This window comes from Apis mellifera, linkage group LG3 (assembly GCF_003254395.2).
Source record: "Apis mellifera strain DH4 linkage group LG3, Amel_HAv3.1, whole genome shotgun sequence".
Classification (NCBI taxonomy): Eukaryota; Metazoa; Arthropoda; class Insecta; order Hymenoptera; family Apidae; genus Apis; species Apis mellifera.
In genome coordinates this window covers 2,996,163-3,014,009 of record NC_037640.1, presented here as the reverse complement: position 1 = coordinate 3,014,009, position 17,847 = coordinate 2,996,163, and the positions used below count along the sequence as shown (strand labels likewise).

Below are 17,847 nucleotides of genomic sequence, written 5' to 3'. Positions count from 1 at the left end.
GATTACCTTTGGCCAAAGTCTCGTTGGCGTTATGGCGGCGAGTTCCGGAGCAGAACCGATGCATCCTGCGCGAACGAAAAAGGAGAATGACGCGTCGTCTTCTTGCTCTGGCCGAGAGTAAATTTCGCCTTTTTGTTTCATTTTTGCGCAATGAAAAGCCGATAGAGCTGTACAGATGCTCGGCGGAGATGCGTGGAACGCGAAGAATGTGCTCCTTAATAGTAGTTTCTTTTTTTTTTTTTTTTTCTTTCTTTCCTTTTCGTTCGAGGAAAAGACGAATGGATCTAGATAAAGGGAATAACGAAAAAAAAGAAAAGAAAAAGGAAAAAAAACGGAAAGAAAGGAAGTGATCGTGCATTTTCTATCGCTGCTAAGATTCTTCGGATGTAAGTCGTGTTCACCGCCAATTTTTCTAATATATTATTCTCGTCTCGTGTTCCCTAAGGATTCATCGATGAGCGAATTATTCGCGTTAAATTTGGAGAAAAATGAAGATCAATCGTACGAAGAATAACTGTGAATTTTTTAACACGTTATGCGAACGATCTTTGAATAACAGAAATCATTTTCAGCAGAATGTTCAAACAACTTTGTGAAGTCGCATACACGCGTTCACAGTTAATCATTCGCGTTGATTAATCGAATTATTCCAATTCAACAAAGTCTCAACTTATAATTAATCGAATTATTAATTCGCCAGCAGTTTTGATACACGATTTTAAATCAATTTCGAAAGCGAGTGAAAGTAAAGGCATTGTACCGTTCGTAAGAAGTATCAATGCTGTAGGAGTCGAATTCATTACCATTAATGTACAGTGAGTGGTTCGTGTCAATCACGTTTCGAGGCAAAGCTTCAACCGTGAATATTTCAAAAGATCTCTCAATATCTAACTCTGACATCTCGAAAGATATCGTGTAATGATATATTTTAACAAAATCCATGGTTATCCTTCTGAATTTCGAGTAACAAACCATAAAGTAAACCAAGTGTCTCTTTTTGCGAGATCATTGCCACGGAAGAATTCTTAAGGATCAAAGAGAATTGCAACAAGATTGATGCATTTTTTGAATGTGAATTATTTTGATCAATATAATTGGTCAAACAATTATTCACTCTTGACGCGAGATTTTACGAACAAACAAAATTATAATTGGCAAACGAAATTATTGCAATAATAAACACGATAAAATTCTTTCCTTTTTTCAATCTCGAACAAATAACAAATAATTTCCAAACCAATCTTCTTTCAATTACGTTTAAACGTTTATTCGAGGAAAAAGAAAGGATTATTACACCGTTCTCATTCACTAACAAAAAGAAAAAACGAGAACGCTTATCACCTAATATCCACTTATCGCGTTATCCCTTTAAGAAGCCATCCGCAACGTTGCATTACTTCACGAAACATCACGAGCCTCCCTAAAATCCGAAAGCAATAACCGAAATACACGTATCGCGGAAACCTTAAATTGCCGGAGAAACATTATAATAAAATTCTTAATCGTTGCTCGACGCCGTAAAAATACGTAAACTTGGAAACCTTAAAAAATCTAGAAAATCCAATCTTCCTTCGACAAAAGACAAAAAAAGGAACAAAGAAAGAAGAAGAAATAAGAAACTAAGAGGAAGAAACGAAAAAGAGAGAGAGAGAGCGGTGAAGAAGATGAAGCGTTGAGTTAAAGAACGAAGAGAAGAAACGAAGGAACGCAACAAAAAACGCAAACGAAGAAGAAAGGGAGGGGGGGGGGGAGGGAAAGGATGCATCGAGGGGCTTCCGTGCCAAAAGTCGTCCATTTTTACGAGCCTTGATCGATGCTTCTTCCTCGGAGGAAAGATGAAAACGGGAAACGAAGCGTGTGCGGTGCTGTTCGACGTCGAGGATCATTTATTCTAAAGGCGGACGGAGATTCTCTCGGCTTCGTGCTAAAAGTCTCTGTATTACGGCCGGATTTTCTCTCTCCCTCCCTCCCTCTCTCTCTCCTCTTCAGTTCGAATTCTACTTATCGATGTGTGCGATAAAGTAGCAGCAGTAGCAGAATCTCAGCGGCCTCGGTTCCGTTCCATGCTTAAAACTCTGATACGGCCTCTGACCAGCTGCATCCCTCTCTCTAAAACCGTCTTTCTCTTTTCTTTTCTTTCGAAAAAAAAAAAAAGACACCGATTATCATGCAACGAACGAGATCATCCTCCTCGATCTGTCAAATGGATACTCATCTGTTGGATGCTGGTAGCCTCTAATTACGCTGCTGCCCTCCTCTTCTTCTTCTTCCTCCTCCTCCTCCATCTTATATACAATTGACACGAGGCGGTGTTCTCACTTGAACAACACTTGTACAACAACACGGGTCGAATCGAGAACTCGCGGCGTCCGCCGGATGAGGTCGACTGTGGTGAGACTCGCAGCGTTCACCGCGCACTGCCCGCTTTTAAATTCGCGTGGTGAGCAGCTGGCGATCCGCGCAGACGCTTGGCGAACAACGTCCGCAATATATCGCAGGAGGTGGTGGTGATGGTGGTGGCGGCGACGGTGGTGGTGGAGGCGGTGATGTCGGCGGCGGTAGATTAACCGAAAGGTGGGAGGAAACGGAGGGCGCGCGGACGTTGACTGGTTATGCGCCGGAAATTCGCTAAACTCGTTGCATAGTGGATGCGCGGCGGATTTCTTGGAATCGGCCACGTGTCGTCGCGATACGCGCCGTTGCTTCCAACCAATCCGAGCTGCGGCTGTTGTATCGATGGATCCTCGTTTGTTGTTGTTGTTGTTGTTTGAGGGGAATGTTTTGTTTCGAAAGGAAAGTACTCGAAGAATATTGTGCGTCCATTTTTTTCTTGAGAGGGAGATTTTTTTAGTATGAGAGTGTTTTTCTCTTATGCACGTGAAATGATTTCGATTTAACGAGCTTTTAAAATCATTGATTGATGACTTGTTGCAGAAGAAAGAATTAATAATGAATAAATGATTAAGATTCATAGAAGATGCAATAATAATAATAATAATATGGTTTAAAAATATGTGTATGATGTAAATATTATTCTTTTCATTATGTATAAAAAATTAAATTTCGCAATATTTATGCGGCAAGCCATCAATTTCGTTTCTTGTAACGAATAACATGCTTTGTCATGGGAAATAATGTATTTCACCGTTTTGCCAGGAAACAAGATTACATTTGGACATTTTCGGCAATGTATGTATTACGACCAGATCAGAACTAAATTCTGATTATATCATATTTCATAGACAAATATACAAATGTGATTCTTTTTCATCGTTATGAGCGAAATATGGTGCTGCACATGATAGGTCACTCAAAGTAAAATTTCAGTAAATGGTCGAAATATACTTCTCTTCGTAGGCAACATTCCAAATGTATTCATTTTTATCTCTATAAGTGAAATATATTACTTTTCGTTGGAAATCAGTACGATATATCAATTTCCACGGCAAAGAATGATACGAATATGTTTCATTTTACGTTAAATCGTATAAATGTGTTTTCTTTTTATGGGAAAAAACGAAATCTGAAATTTTCAATCATATCGATTAGTAATGATATATTGATAATAATGTCGTTGAAATATCTTTAAAGCGAATAAGGTTAGGAGAAATGTATTTCTATATATGTATGAATCATGTATATATATATAATTTAAACGATTCATCTATTAATTTGAATAATTTTATTACGATTAATATATTATCTTTGTTTTTATACGTTTTAACGCCATTTTAATATTATCGATATATCGAATATCGATATTCTATTCTATTATTAATATTCATCGTTATCGACTTTACCGACAGTCACACCTCTCTATTCAAGAGAAATATATCGAATATTCGAAATATATTGAATATCGATATTATTCTCATATTATTAATATTTATCGATAATTTTATCGATAGTGATATTTCTTTTCGTGAATTTCTAGTGGGATATTATCGCGATCGATTATCGATTCAGACGAATCGATTCGGACAGTCGAAACGACAGAACGTGATGCCGCCATATTAACGTGACTCGTCTCGTCTCGTCTCGTGATATTCTTTGCGAAACTTTGTGACGTGAAACGTGGTGAAAAACGCAGAAATATTCTCTTTTTTTATCGAATTTAAAGCTCAAATTGTTTTTTAACTATTTGTTTGAAAAGTGCAGACGTTCGACGTTTTCGGTATAACTTTTATTCAGAAAACAATAAAGTTTGAAGTTGTGGCGTAGTACTTGAGTAAATTCCAATAATTAGGGGACTGATTCTTAAACTTTGCCAATTTATCACGATGGGAATTCTTCCTGTGAATGGTGAAACTTTGGACTGATATTTTTACCTATATTCAAGCATCGCAATATCCAGTACCCTTTCAATCGATGCATCGATTGTCGTGAAAGTTAGAAAAACGAATAATCATTTAAAAGAAATCATCGAAAAAGGTTAGTTTTATTATCATTATAAAAGTAATGTCGAAATTTTCTGTAAGAAACTGAATTATTTATTCTCAACATTAAATATCAATATTTCTCGTGTGGTATATCGCACAACGTTCAGAATAGAATTGTTAGGTTAGAAACACATAATTGTCGACGATCTCGATAGATATACTATAGATGTACATCATGGATAAAATAAAAATTCCTGTTCTTTTTTAAAATATTTTTGTACGATTCTGTCATTTACACTATCATCATTGAACATATCACAAATTTTATTTCCTATTTGCGTCGCAATTTTTCAATTGCCATAGGATACAACCAGATGGCAGTGGTATGCATAGAAACCTTTATTTTCTTTGTTCCTGTCAGTTTGTTTTATTCTTTGTAGTTCACGGTAAAAAGTATGAAAGATATAAAGAGTGTTAATAACGAGTACGTGTATCCCAGCAATTATTTTAATTACAATAAACGTTCATTACATACAAGTAAAAGAATAATAATTATAATTTATATCTCTCATCCTCTTTATTCTACACATTTAGCATAATTTTACTATTTTTAAAGCATAATTGCACATCTTCTCTTTGTTCATTTTCAACTTGAAATAAATGGTAAAAAAAAAAAATTGAATCAAATAATAATAACCAAATATTTTTTTTTAATATTAAAATATCGTGCGTTTAAACGTACGTTTTATAGGTTAGAAAGTTTTTTTTTTTAACAGAAACGGTTTCTTTTTTTCTTTTTTAACAGAAACAAAAAAAATTCGACATCGCTTAATGGCTAACCTTTATTTTTTGGTTATTTTTATATTCAATAAGAAAAATTGAACAAGTTTTGTTGACCTCGCGAATTGAATAAAATTTTATACGAGTTTCGTGACTACGATATTTCAACGACCGCCAAACCATTTTATAACCAACAAATTATCCTTGTGTTTGAGTTAAACAAACTTCTTCAATGCGCCAAGGCTCTTGCAAACACTTGCGACTGAAAATCGGTTGCTTGCAGTGAGCAAATTTATGCAACCATGCGAATTTCTAGACCAGTGGTTCTTAACTTTTGCGAAATCACGAGATTGTTTTTTTGTTTATAAAAAAAAATATTAAACCCGGTATTAACTAAAATCATAAGATTGAATGAAAAATAAACGATGATTTGGAAATTTTTAAATAATTTGAAGATATTAATAAAAATATAGTAACAATTTTTCCAAGAAATTATTGTTATTCTGGATCATTTCATTGAAAATTATAGTTTTATATAATACTAAAAAAAGAATGTAACGTCAATCCAAACAATCCAAACGTCATTAACCACTGTAATTGGTATCTACGATACCTCGTTACACGCGAATAGAAATTTTGAACGATTACGTACAACCAAGGAATAAATAGAATTATTGAACATTCAATCCAACGATTTTATAAATAAATCGAATCCTTCCAATCCTCCTGATTTTTTTAATAGAAAATCTACTTGAAAAAACTTATGAACTTCAAAATCTCCGTAAACCTGGAATTTTTATCAATTTATTAATTAAACACGCGTAAAAATGATACTCTTATCCGATTAAAATTAATTTCGAAAATCTCGACGATTTTTAAAAAAGAGAATCGGTTCGAAAAAATAATTAAAAATGCAAATCGAACGATTTTTCCTCCTCTTCCACATCTCTAACGCGTTACAATATCACAAACTCGGTTCGTACTCGTAATTAAAAAAAGCTTGCAGTGATTCAACCACGCGATTCTCTCTTTCTCTCTCTCTCACAATGGAATTCGTTTTCTCGATTAACGATATTAAATCCTGGCTCGAGGCGTTGGATATTCTAATTAAGGGGTTGGGCTAGGTCGGCGGACCATCGTTGAAATTAGCACCGGGGACAAAGCGGAGATAAAATAGTTGTACGTGCGTCAACAACTCTGCCGCCCTATCTTTCCTCTACGTGCATCACGCGCGTCCGGGTGAAGAGAGGGAGACCTGGAGAGCGTAAATAAATCGCGCCTCCGGCGGATTTGTAGCGGATTCCAGACCGCCTCTCGCCGTTTGTCAAGACTCCTGTTGTGATTCACCAACTTTCATTCCACGCGTTGTGGAAAACGCGGCGAGAAGAGTCGATTCCCTTAATGGTGGCTGACGCCTCGAGCACGACGCTCCTATGTATTTTGTCCAGTTTTGCTCGTAATTTTCCCGCGAGAGAAAGATATCTAGATGGGGAGTTTGAGAGAAAAAGAGAGAGAGAAACGATTCGATATAAAGTTCGAGAGAGAGAGAGAGAGACACCTGGAGGAACAATGGAAAGACATTGGTTGGCGCAAAAGCTAGTGGAACGATGGCTCGTTACCATAGACAAGTTGCCGGCTTTCAAAGGCACACTTTGGAAAGTTTACCGGGTTTGAAAACGTTCTTCTGGAACAGTTTCTACGCTACAAAAGAGCGTTTCACTCGGGGAATCGTAGCTTGATTTCGCGCAACAGGGTCGAGAACGCCTTAGCTCGAGCCAAAACACGTTTAACTCTCGTACGTCGAGGAGAGGAGAGGAGGGAAGGGAAAAGAAGCAAAAGACGTCTAGTCGTTACGCGACAAAAACTTCTCGGTCGGCGCGCGTTTCACAGCGCATAAACCCCGGGTATATTTGGACCGAGCGATATTCCATTCGGCTCCTTTTTTGTTTCACTCCCATTTCGTTCATCTCGAAACGACTTAATGGATTCGCACGGATGGAAAAGAAACACCGGCGAGTACACCGGGGTTCAATCGTGCGATCACCCGTGTTTTTTTTCATTAACGGGGAGGAGTCTGGAAATTTTCCAATTTGTTCGAGTGGACGGTGTTAATCCTTTGCGGTCGTATGTCTGTCCTGCGATACTACGGCGGTAGCGATGGGATCGAGTCGCTCGCAGGGTTGATTTGAACTTTTACTTTAGATTTCGTTCGAAATGTTTCTCTTTTCTTTTCTTGTTATCTTGTATTCATCCTCGAAGTAATATTATTCCGTTTGCCTTCGAATAAAAGAAAAAAGGAATTATAATATATTATTCTATGGAAATAAGGAGGATAAATTGGAGACACGTTTCTTCTTCTTTTAACTAAGTTACGTATCTAATCTATTGAAAATCAATTGTGAAAGGGACACACGTTTTGCGAAAAATACGAGAGGGAAGGGTTGAAAAGAAGAAACGGGATTCGATCAAAAGATTAACGAGTCGAGTTCCATCCACCGCAGGTCGGATTGAATTTATCTTGCTCATACTCGACAAGATTTCCGGGGGAGAAGGAACAGATGGAAAATCGATTAACGCCGATTGAAAGTTATCGCTCATGATCGTGCAGACAGAAACAAACGGATTGGATGTCGAACCCGTCCCGTTAATTCGAAGATACTTGGTTTGATAAACGAGAAAATTGCCGAACAAATTGTCGGCCGCACGCGCTTCGACAGGTTTCTTCGATCCCTTTTGCGGGTAAAAAACACGAAAAAAGGAGAATTTCCCGTGAAACGTTGCAACTCGTCGGTTCAAGGAACTCGAGCTGAAGACACAGGATGCCGAGATCATCGCCGTCATCCAAAAGGGCGAGATGAGAATCTTTCTCTCTCTCTTTCTCTCTCTCTCTCTCTCTTGGTGACTGAGTGTACTCGACAGTGAACGTGGAGCTTAATGAACGATCGATAACGCGTTGAATCATTTCTCCTTAACGTGTTTGGAAAACTTTCAAGTCGATATTTTCCACGGGATCGAGGAATAATTGGGGAGAAGAGTCTCTATCCGTTTCGAAACCAAGAATAAAATACTCGAGATTCTTGATGATTCGATGCCTATAAAAAAAAGAAACTTTTCTTATTAATTCTCACTTACTTTTTTTACTAAGAAGATTTTAAATAATTCATTCAGAAGAAAAAAATCAAGACAAAATTCGCAACACAGCCTAAACCTCGCGCTACCATCACCATCCACCGCAAGACGAACCGGCGCTCATTATTGTGCATTACCGCCGAGAAAGGAATAAAAAAGAAGATGAAAGGAAACGTTGATGAGCAGGAATTCCGGTTACTTTACCTGTGTGTCTCCGCGCGCTTCTACGAGAACAGACGACGACGATGATCACAGCGTGGTCTTTGAATTTTTGATAAAACAGTAAACTCGTACAGGCAACGTCGTCCCCTCTTGCGACAAGGGTGCAAAAGAACGTGTACCGTGGACGTGACGTTAATTTCAATCGGGACACGTCGAATGTCGTCTCGTCTCTCTCTCTCTCTTCCTATCGTTCGTTCTCTTTCTTTCTCTCGCTCGTATCAGGGACTTCGGCGAAGAGATGTGAACCAGGAGGAGAAGGAAATTGAATGGGCCAGCTTTCCCCGGTGCAAAGTCGCCGCGATAAGATTACCAAGGACTACTATATCCGATATGGTGCATCGTCGCTTGTGTGCACGTGACGAACGTTCGAGGAAATAAAAGGTACTTGTGAATGAAACTTGAATCTTGCAGCAAGGAAAGAGGAGGAGGAGGAGGAGGAGGAGGAGGATCCATTTGGGACGACTTGAGGGAAATTGAAAAAGGAGAATTGTTTGTAACAGCCGTCGAGACTTTTCGAGAAAAGTTACAGTTTCTTTTGTACATAATTAACAGTATTCGATTTTTTTCCAAGTAATGTAATCATTCACTTCATCGATCTTCTCGGATACTAAGACACTTTTCAAACTTTTTTACTTATTTCCATTCCTTTCGTATTGTCTGCAATAATAAGAAACAATCACCAATTTAACCAATTATTAATTTCAATCAATTTTTATTTTTTTTTTACAAATATTTATGACAAGTTCGATCAACGAAAAATACTTGCAACGATAATTGAATAAATCTGGAATATCTCTAACGATATTCGATTTTTGAAATAATTACAAGATTAATTTCTTTTTTCTCCCGTTATTGAAAAAAAAAAAATCAAGTTTCTCGATATAGAGCGAGGCCGTTCGAAGTATCTCTAATTGCTCCCATCAGAGTCGTCAGGGACGAGTGTTTTTCCGATTTACCACGGTATATCTACTCTACATATATATATATATCTATTCTTCTCCACCGATTTCTATTTCACCGATCATGTTCAACGTCAATGACTCGTATATATATATATATATTTCGTCGATACGAGAAACGAGAGAAAACGGTTCGTTATACAATCTATGAAACGCGATGAGTTTTCAAACGAGTAACCGTGTATTCTCTGAAAATATTTTTCAAATCACTTTTCCCTCCCCCAATCTTTCTCGAGTTCCAATCGACCTCCTTTCTATGATATTCAAATAAGAGAGAGAGAGAGAGAAATTAGGAGGGAAAAGAAGAAGAAAAGAGGATCTTTTATTTATCATTCGATTTTTCCTTTCTTAATTTTTAAATTATGGAGAAATTATCGAAGAAATTTCACAAGACAAATCTTTTTGAAAAAAAAAAAAAAAACTCGAGAAATATATTTATCGCGATTAATTTTGAATGGATTCCTTTAATTTCTACACAAACAACGGTTACTCTTCAATTGCAAAGAGTTAATAATAGATTCTTCTCTCAATCCTCAGATTACCTGCAGAGTTTGAGTAGATTAGCCCCGATTAATCCTTGGATTAAACCTACAGAATCCTCTCCCTAATATTCCTACACGGAATGCAACAAAATCTAATTGTATCGTCGAACAAAACTCGAAAACGAATTGAACGAAAATCCTGCAAAAACGGGACGATATTAATTTTAAACGATAATTTATTATCTACGCCCCCGAAACGTCGAAACGTCGCATCGAAACACCGATGAAATCGGATGATATTCGTGAACGCGTCATTAGTATAAAATCGAGAGAGGGGAAAAACAAAGAAAGAGAGGAAAAAAAAAAAACGTTCATTTCAAAAATCGATCGCTTCTCATTCGAAGCCGTTTCCCGCGGCACGCACACGCCACAGATTGCAAAGTCTCGAAACCCTTTTTCTTTTACGATTTTAATTCCACGAATTCGTGAAACAAATATTTTCTTTCTTTAAAATCATTCTTGCGAGTTAATCGAATAACCGATCGCTCGAAATTAATTTATTTAAATTTCTATAAAGTTGAAAATGAAATCGAAAAATTTTTCGAACGTGCGAATTAATATTTAAGGCTTACGTATGTAAATTATTCGTAGCGCAATGGAGGAGGGTGATTTCTGATGAAAAAATTGAATATATATATATATTTTTTTTCGTTCGAGGTTTTGTTTTCGAGCGAGTCGACGTTTGAAAATTTATCAAGTGCAAGTGAAATTGGTTATTGACTCCGATTGAATATGAATAAGCTATCGATAGGAGGTTGTTCCGTGTGTATATGAAAATAAAAAATGAAGGATAAATTTTTTTTTCCATTTGAAAATTAATTTTCGAGAGAAAATCGAATTCAAAAATTTCGTCGATCATATTTTATTTATACGTTTTTCCAATTACGAATATCAATAACCGGGGACAAATAATTGTATTTGAAAAATTGTCAAATTTAATGGAAACAAAATCTCGGGTGAACAAATTTTATTCCTTCTTTTTATTCCATTTCAGAAATCATCTCCTCCTTGTTACATTGTAAACAATGAAATATCTCACGAAGAATTCTACTAAAAAATTACGCGATATTAATAATCTTTCTGTATTTTCTTTAAACAGAGTGTACTTAATTAATCTAACTATAATTATTTCTTACAAGAAAATTACATTCCAATAAAAACTACACATTCCATAGAAAAAAAACTATTAATATCGCGATTATTAATATTCGCAACATCAAACATACAATCAGGAGAGAATATCTCTCGTTCGAAATCAAATTATCATAATGATATCACGTTACACCTCTTCCTATACCCCCAACATTGAAATTGATTAAATTACTTTGAAACATTTAATTTCAACCAAAAAAAATTTACCATTAATATAATTAAATCGAATTAAATAATTTCGAACGAATCGAGCGCCTTCCCAAACCCCTCGATCTCGATCGACGAGCACAATATAAATAACACACGCGCGAGAATCGGGAGACGGAGCGCGGCACGAACCGTTTCCGAGGACGTCCGCCGTACGACTGACGCGCGGCCCAATATATTCGCCGATACTACATGTGCACGTTTCTCTCCCCGTATTTGCAAGCGCCGAATATACAGGCGGGTATCGGGTGCAGCTGCCCGCCATCCTCCTCCGTCATCACCCCCGCCCAATCGCCACCAACCTATCCCCACCCTTCGCCAAACTATTCGATCCTCGCGATAACAATAACGGTGGTAAATGCATTCTTGTTCCAACTACCGAGCCGCGACTTTTCACTTTTTAGGGTGTTAAGGACGAGCTAGGAGGAGGGAAGGTTTATGATAATAGTTGTTGTTTAGGGATAATCGGCTATATACATTTCCTTTAAGATTCCATTCCTGACTTATCATGCGAGTTTTTATTTATATCCAATTTTTTTCTCGATTCTCGAGAAGAGGATTTTAAGGAACGTTTCCAGAGAATTCTTTTCCTTTTTTTTTTGACAATCTTGGAGACGATGAAAAAGATCTATCTATATATTTTAATCAACAATTGGTAATTATAACTCGTTTACGAGAAAAAATACATTCTGATACGTACATGTTCTTATCGTGATGAGATTTGAGTAACGCGTGCCAATACCAATCGATATGAAGTTTAGCATACGCTAATCAATAGCGGAATATTCATGCCCTGATTATGATTATCTTTGTAATTGTAATTTAAAATTAAATCTTCTTTCTTTTTTCTTTTCACTGATTCACTTCGAAATCGAACTGGTTATTTTCAATGAAATATTGGCTATCTAAAATAAAATAAAATGATAAAATTGTTTATTTTCTTTAAACGTTAATATAAAAATTTTACGCTTTAAAATATCAAATTTAAAATTATTCTCTCTAATCCCCGCCACTCGATCGTGATAACACGGTCAAAATATACGTTCGCGCGATACAGTAACGAAATTTACGATGGACACCATCGTTATTGGCCCACCACCATTTTTCCAGGTAATTGATAACACTCCTTCTACTTTACATCGCGTTACAATTTTTCGGGTAATAACAAGACAATCGCGGAGGAGGAAGGTTTCAAGTGTTGACAGGATAATAGAGAAACAGTCCTCCTACTAATTGGATCCTTTATTTGCTAAAAACTGTCGATAGATTTTTCTTCAATAATAAGAAAACTTGTACATTCAATCAAATATTCACTCGAATAAACGCAATCAACAAAATTATTTTATTACACGAATTGAAATTGTACAATTTTAAAAAAGAATCTCCAACTTTTCGACTACGTATCTACGTATGATAAATTATTACCCAAAAAATTCCAAAATTTCCGCCATTCATAATATCCTGAAAAGCTACATTCGTTTCAATACATGTATATGTATCTATTTAATAGTTCGGGGAGGCGGAACGTAAAGAGACGTAGGATAACGTGAAAGCAAGCTCTGTAAGCATGGTACGCGTTTAAATATGGGTTTCGCGTGCACAAATATATCCACTTACACACGATATATTACACGGATACTCGCGTAAGTCATTCGATTCGTAGGAGTCGCGCGACGAAGGAATTGTCGAGAGCGCGGAGACGGGATTTTTCATTTTCCTCCGTCAAAGAAGCGCATTCTATGCAAACGAGCGAATGCGCTCTCCAACATATGTGAAATACAGCCAAACTTTTCGAGATTTCAATTCCTTCATTCCTTCGAGTATATTCCGCCGAGTACGAAAAACGAGAGGCGCATTCTATGCAAATGAACGAATGTACCGACACGACGACTTCACCTGAAAGGTTACCAAAAAAAATGTAGCCAAACTTTCCCGAGGATTTGAAACGTGTTTCTCCTCGAGAGAGTTCTGAAATGATTCGTATTTAAAAAAAAATTATCAAGTGGATTACCAATTTCCTAATTAAAGTTGGGATCAAAGGAGGGATTGAACTCTGGCTTTGGTCACCTCTGCAAAGATTTCCAAAACTATCCTCCATCGATTGAAATTTGGCGTGTTATTTTCATCAATTTACTGCAATGAGAAAACGATGAGAGGAGAGGAGATTAAATCAGAATTAATAAAGATAAAAATTTACTTTCGAAAGAATATCCTCTTCGAGTATTCGTAGAAGAGAAAGAAAAGGAATATTTGCAACAACAACAATTCGGGACGTTCATCGATCGGTTTCGCCTCGCAGCTGCCAACCACGCGTACCGATCATCGTTTGATCGACATTCCCCGAATTGTGATCCGGGATACCGCGAATCCTACGATCTCTGGCGAGAAAGATGCCAGAAATGGCGGCAACGCGTGGTCACCGAAAACGCGTGTCACGAGATAAAGCCGATGGAATTTCCCGTGGGGGATGATATTCCGCTCCTAAGATTACTTTCCTCGAGAAACGGATTAAAACTTGCGTTCCTTCTCTCTCTCTCTTTCTCTTCCCGTTGATGGCCAGTTAATTTGGTGGAGATAAATGAAGGTTGGGGGGAAGCATCGATTAGAGAAAACCGTGGAACAATTGAAATCTGAAGTGAATTCTGAAAGAAGAAGAAATTTGATGGATATTTTTTGTTCTTTCTCGAGTTATGATATAATAAGATAAATAAAGGTTCATATCTGTTATATAAATACTGTTAATTAATTTATTTTAGTGTCTAACATTTAAATTGCATTTAAAAATTAATATAAATTATATCTAATAAAGTAATACGTCTGATAAAAGAAATATTTTGATAAAATAATTTATATATACTATTACTTAACAGTAATTAATTAATTTATAAAATTAATTGCATTAATAATAAATTCGAACAACATCTTCGTTCAATGAATACTTATAGAATTTGGTGCTATCATCAGGATTAGACTAATTAATATTAAATCTAACAATAAAATTCCTAGATTAATCTATTATACAGTATCATATAATTTCAAGAATTTTTCTATTTTTTATAATTATTGTATACTTATCCTCTATTAGATTCGTTAAATCAGATATTTTTAATTTCATAGTTCAAATTTTCAAATAATAAATTGAAAACAAATTTTCTTAATGTCAATTAATTAAATTTATTCCAAATAATAGTTTCAATAACTAAAATTAATTCACGAACATTATTCTCTTTAATTCTAAATATAAATTTAGAATATAAATTTCATTTTATCCAAATAAATTTTATAAACTAAAAAAAATCACGAGTTAAAATTTAAAATTCGCGATGGAGGACGAACAAGTAGAAAATAACTGTATGAAGTAAAATATACAGATATAATATTCGAATAATTTTGAACGTTTCTCGAGACGAATCAAGATACAATAGTATCTTGATAATAGAATCGTATTTTTAACTGCAGACGTCATCTCGCGATTCGCAAACGTCAGTCGAACTGTTCTCTCTCTCCATCTCCCTTAGTCCTAAGCTTATTGTTTCTCGTTTACACGGAAGAACGAAGGCGCCAATTTCTCAGGACACCTGAACAGACGCGACGCGTATCTAATGCTATCAAGGCGCCTCCGCAGAGTCTCGAGAGCACACTCGAACTCTGCCCGAGTAGATTCGAAACCTTTACCGTAATTTCTCTCGCATCATCGTCTTCGACTCGTGCAAAACGATTACTTTGCAAGTAGTCGCTTCATTCGTGCGCTTTATCGAGATCCAATCGATATGAAACTTTCTAACAAACTTTCATTCTTATAACGCCATCTTATAAATTATCGAAAATTGATTTTAAGGATAGGAGAAGGATATCGAGAATTTATAATTTAATTTTTAACAATCGAATTCGAAGCGAAAAAATTAATTTTGCCAACATCTCGTTATTCCAATTTCTAATCTAATATCTCCATTAATTTAGAAATTAATTCCAATTTGGAAAGGAGAGAAGATGTCAAAAGTAAAAGTGGTAAAAATCGTCGGCCGAAAACGGGGATCCTTCGGGAAAATACGCTCCTCCTGGGTATCATAAATTGGCGCAGCTTCGAAATCTATGATCTATCCCAATGACGCCGTATTTTTTGCTCGTTTTTTAGACAAGACTTTATGGATAAAAATTAAATATCCTTATTGAAAAAGAAAAAAAAAAACAGATTTTGATCTCGTAATATTTGTGATCGATAATTCCTCCTCTTTGAATCGTAAAGAAAGAGAAAAAAAAAAAGGAATTAAGACGTTGTTCGATCTCGATGTTTGGAAAAATCTTCGAATATTTATTTTGAAACCCTTTAAAAACCATTTGGATAGAAATTTTGGCTTGTTCGCAAATTCACGTCGAGATTGCCGGCCCCTCCTCGCAAACCGCAATCTATCGCCGATATCATCTCACTTTGTAAGATACGCCCGGGAAACAGAGGATGGAGGGACGTAAAATATATTTACGAGCCAACGAAAACCCATTACATTGAACACTGAAAAGAAATACTTTTCGCCAAGTGCTGTATATTACAATTTTATCATACTTTCCAAGGCGGACCAACTATCCCCTTTTCGAGAGTAAGCGAGATTAAATGTCGCGAGATTTCTCTAAATTATCGTCTCCGGCTCGGATTTGTTTTTAAAACAAATCTTAAACTTTTAAAATTTCCCATCGATATACTTTTTTTCCAACGATTGATCAAAAATGAAGATTCCCAAACTCATCTTCCAATTCTCTTCACCAATTACATTTCTCAATTAATCGAGAATAAAAATCACTTTCGATGAATGCATTCAAAAAGAAAAAAATTCCCAACGAATTCGTTCTATTAAGAAGAACTAAGAGATACTCGATAATGCGCTCTTATTCAAATGTTGATCACTCGTAGCGATCGACGAATGGATGATGATAAGCCGGCAGCATCCATTCGCCGCTGTAAACCGAAGCGGAAGACGATCCATTCAATGGATCCGCTCGCGAAATGCTTAATTACGAGGAAGCTTCGAGTTGCGAAGCTGCGACGACCGCAATCCCCCAACAATAAATGGGAAATAATCAATTAAAACCAAGCTATTTCCTCGGCTTTCCAAATAAACCTGGAAACAACGATATTCGATTACGCGAATTAAAATAAGAAACGTGTTGCATTATACTAATCAGGCCATCGTTTAGTTGATCTATGCACAGATTCTTGCATCGAGATGAAAACTTCTTCGTAACAGGAAAGAACGATTTCCAGATTCGTCTGTAACAATAGAAGATTGATAAATGTTTTTTTAAACTGATCAATTTTTACTTTAAAAATTGTGTTGATACTTTTTTTCTTCTGTCGCGATTTAAAATACGAATATTAACTTCTTTCCTGCATATTAATATTAATTGGCAAACGTTAACAAATTAAATTCCGCGAATATACGCAGAAATTGCTCGTATAAAATCGTGATATTAATTACGTCGTGTCGTAAATAAATTATTAGCTAAGATAAAATTAAACGTACATTTCACCAATTCTATGTTGAATATTATATATTCTTCGTTGCTCGGATATTTATTTTATACTTTAATATTTAATTCGATGTACGTAGCTTGGAAAATTATTTTGGCGGTCTCTTTGCAAGATTGCTCTGGATTCCGGGGAGATTTTCAATTTTTCGTTTCCAAATGGGGAAAAAAGCGGCGCCATATTTAAGGGTACATCGAGAAACATCCATCTTACCTTGCAAAACATAGACCGGATTTTTCTCCCGATTTTTCGTCAAAAGTAACCACTGCTTCCGATAATTTGTCTTGTCGGCTAGGATCTTGACAATTGAACACGACTGACCAAATGTCCAGTCGCGAAACTTTATCGATTACTCTCGGTTCATCGACGAAATATATTAAAAGCAAAATATTCGCGATGTAATTATCGATTAATCGAATATCAGAGTGCGGGGAAATGATCGAAATCGTTTTCAATTTGCATCGAAAATATTTTCTTAGAGAATGTTGTATTATTTCCCTTCCAAGGTTTGATAAAAACTATTCGATTCTACGAGAAAGAGTATCGGAATCGAGTGTAAAAACAGGCGGATTATCGAGCGAAACGACGAATAGAAGGTGAGTGACAGATGAGGACGTGGATGTTCCATCATCTTCGTTCTCGTGTCGCGTCGATGCGCGAGCTTTGCGCGGCTAAACGATTAATTCGTCCCGTTCGCCGGACTTATCGGTGTTATCGATTACCTGTGTCACTGGGATTGATTGAAGATTGCCGACGATCCATCCGAAAGCTAATTAGAGTCTTCGTCGAGTCATCGGGCGCACGAAAATGGCGTTCGAAATCGTTCTCGGTTTGTATCCCGAAATAATTTATGACCTGATCCGGGCCGAGTTTCGTGCTCGTAAATCAGACGCTACTTTTTTCTCCGCGAATTGTTGCTCGGAACAGTTTCGCGTCCAAGAGAAAAAAAATAATTG

General features: G+C 36.4%; 1 protein-coding gene across 7 annotated transcripts in view; it reads right to left on the bottom strand.

Annotated features, from left to right (window-relative positions):
* The window catches only part of LOC725829, a 104,505-nt gene that overhangs the window by 23,633 nt on the left and 63,025 nt on the right, over positions 1-17,847 (bottom strand). The window contains exons 1-2 of one of the 7 annotated variants that reach the window (XM_026439833.1): positions 2,216-2,388; positions 7-65 (exon numbers count right to left, since the gene is read on the bottom strand). The exons of 5 other annotated variants lie outside the window; for them this stretch is intronic. The gene's annotated coding sequence lies outside the window, so the exon portion shown is untranslated. Of the gene's footprint in view, positions 1-6; positions 398-2,215; positions 2,389-17,847 lie in introns of those variants that run through there. One more of the 7 variants, XM_026439832.1, reaches the window with a different exon arrangement.